This window comes from Leguminivora glycinivorella, chromosome 20 (assembly GCF_023078275.1).
Source record: "Leguminivora glycinivorella isolate SPB_JAAS2020 chromosome 20, LegGlyc_1.1, whole genome shotgun sequence".
Taxonomy (NCBI): domain Eukaryota; kingdom Metazoa; phylum Arthropoda; class Insecta; order Lepidoptera; family Tortricidae; genus Leguminivora; species Leguminivora glycinivorella.
The window spans coordinates 16875078-16878413 of NC_062990.1; positions in this window are offsets into that span (position 1 = coordinate 16875078).

Consider the following 3336-nt stretch of genomic DNA (forward strand, 5'->3'; position numbering starts at 1 on the left):
AAATTAACTAATATTTATTAAGTTTGTCTGTTTGTTGTTTTTTTTTTTGTAATAAAGTATATTCATATTAAAAGTCATTTTATTTACGTCCATATTACTTTCGCTTCTTCTAGAAAAGTGTGATAGTAATCATATTCAAACGAGCTGTAGTTAAGGATTTGAATTTTGAAACCATTAAATTACATCTCGAGACCATACCATACCACCATACCATACCATAGTTCTTTAGAACTTTTCAGAAGCTTGTGTGATTCCAAAGCGAAGATTAGAGCAAGGATAAGGGAGGGACACATTTTAATACACCAATTATAACCCGTTTACGAATACGAAGATAACCCTAAATCGGTATTATAAATCAGCAATTCCCGTTAGGTTTCCACATTTGGATCACGTCTCCGATTTGGATAAAAATTGGTAGGCTGATAGAGTCCATGATGCTGAGCAAGATCCACTAGGTTTCCCAAAATGTCCTAGGTTGATTGTATGAAACTTTCCTTTTTTGTTACCAGATTTCTATACATTTTCGGTATTAAAAAAAAAAAAAAAAATCTGAACAATGTACAAACTTAACGGGAATTGCACGAATATAGTGCTGGTATTCTAAATATGTTGCTGGTTGTGGTTGCTGATTGGCTGGGCAAAAGTTTCCCACAAAGGATAACATTTCACCGACTCTCACAAACACTGTAAAGCACAGGAGTAAGAGAATGAGCTATCGGCGATAGAAACGAAGAAACCTCAGTCGCTTCCGTAAAACTTAAAAAACAAAAAATTTAAAGAGAGCAAGAAATATGTAATTTATCGCACGGCAAACGCGACGATCAAAGTACTGTAATTTAATTCGACTGACTCTTAGAGTACTCACGGTAGATGTCGCTTATCACACTCATCGTAAAAGATAGAACACGCTGTTAAGATTTTTCTGTGATTACCCTAGCAAATTTTCCGATGAGGGGGTTAGGCGCGGTTCGGAGTTAGGTTAGGTTGTGAGTTAGGTTAGGTTGTGAGTTAGGTTAGGTTGTGAGTTAGGTTAGGTTGTGAGTTAGGTTAGGTTGTGAGTTAGGTTAGGTTGTGAGTTAGGTTAGGTTGTGAGTTAGGTTAGGTTGTGAGTTAGGTTAGGTTGTGAGTTAGGTTAGGTTGTGAGTTAGGTCAGGTTGTGAGTTAGGTTTAGTGGCTGCAGCTTCGGAGATGGGTCGTTTGTTGCCGAATGTGGGAGGTCCCTCCCATGCGTGTCGACGCCTATACGCTGGAGTAGCTCGGTCTATGGCGCTCTATGGGGCACCGATTTGGGCCGATAAGCTCAATAGCGAAAATAAGGCCCTATTACGGAAGCCCCAAAGAGTCATAGCCATACGGGTATGCAGAGCGTATGTGACGGTGGGATGGGCGGCGGCATGCGTGGTAGCGGGCACCTCCCCTTGGGAGCTAGATGCTGGAGTATTATCCGAAGCGCATAAGAGTAGGGTTAGGAGCAGAGAGACTGGAGTTTTCCCTGCTCCGGAGGAAGTCAGGAACGAGCGGAAAATAGCGTTAGAAAGAATGAGGGAGAGGTGGAAGACTGACCTGGAGAACTGCCTCTATGGGACCTGGACAATAGGGGCGGTTCTCCCGTCATTGGACGGATGGTTGGACCGCACTCATGGCAGAGTGGGGTTCAGACTAGTGCAGGTGTTGACCGCACACGGGTGTTTCGGTCACTACCTGCACATGATTGGTCGGGAGCCCACCCCGGTCTGTCATCAGTGCGGTGAGGTGGATGACACGGCCCGGCACACATTGATGGAGTGTAACCGCTGGGTCGTGGAGCGGAATGCCTTGGCGGCTGCTATAGGGACGAATGATCTCTCGCTGCACAGTGTCGTAGCGGCCATGCTGAGCAGCGAGAGATCTTGGGATGCAGTGGACCTCTTCTGCAACACAGTTATGTTGCAGAAAGAGGCTGATGAGCGAGAGCGGGAGGAAGACCCCAACGCGCTTCCTAACCGCCGCAGAAGAATAGGCAGAAGGCGCAGGCGGTTTGCCACAGTAAACCGTGTCATGCCCCAGTAGAGCCGCGGGTAGAGGACCCGCATAACAAGGCTTACTTGGGAAGGGGGAGAGTTCAGTTATGCGTTTGCTGACTCTCCCTACACAAATGGTGTGAAGTCCGGTTCCCTAACCGGGCCAGGACTGCCGGGGGGGTGCCGTGATGACGTGCTTGCGAGCTCATTGCACCCCCCTATAACGGCTTGGACGGAAACGCCGCAGGGGTTTAGTGGGTATTCTCCTCCCCCTCCCTCTGATTAGCAGAGGGGGGATATGGGAGGAGGGAGTCCCACATACCACCCCCCAATGGGCCTCCTCAGCCCGGGGGTGAGATGCGAAAAAAAAAAAAAAAAAAAAAAGGTTGTGAGTTAGGTTAGGTTGTGAGTTAGGTTAGGTTGTGAGTTAGGTTAGGTTGTGAGTTAGGTTAGGTTGTGAGTTAGGTTAGGTTGTGAGTTAGGTTAGGTTGTGAGTTAGGTTCATAGGTGATGTGGCTGAAGTTTATAGGCCAGTGAAAAAGGCCGAAATTAGGATTTCTGGTTTTGATGAATCTGTCACACCAGAAATCCTAAAAACGGAAGTAGCTATACGAGGAAAATGCCAAGAGGATCAAGTTTCCGTCGGGGCTATAAGAATGGCAGTTAATGGGTCCGGGTCGGTCATTATACGCTGCCCACTCACAGCGGCCAAAGTTGTCGTCACGGCAGGACGTATCATGCTGGGTTGGTCAGCGGCTCGGGTGGAGGCCATGGAACAGCTGCCTTTACGGTGCTACCGCTGCATGGGGACGGGACATACGAGACCTTTGTGCCCGTCTCTGGTGGATAGAGGTGACTGGTGCTATAGATGCAGCAAGCCGGGTCACATGAGCAGGGAATGCACAGCCTTGGTGCCCTGGTGTGCTGTATGCCATCATGCTGGTCTCAAGGCAGGACATGTTATGGGCGGACAGGCTTGCTCCCCACCACCAGTAAGAGGGAAAGAGGTTTACAAGGTGGGCCCTGCAACCATTCAGAACGCAGAAAGTAGGACGGAGCAACAACCAATGGCACTTTAATGCCTTCAATGAAAGATCTAGAGTTGTTGCAATGCAACATAAACCACTCCCCTCGAGCACAAGATCTTATGATCCAGTGCATGGCGGAGTGGGAGGTTGCTGCGTGTGTCGTTGCAGAGCCGTACTTTGTCCCTCCACAGTCGAACTGGGTAGGTGACAAAAGCGGACGAGATGGCTCGGTAGCCATTGTGGTACCGGCAATAGGTGGACTGCCACTCTCTAAAATCTCTTGCGGCACGGGATATGTAGTGGCCAAA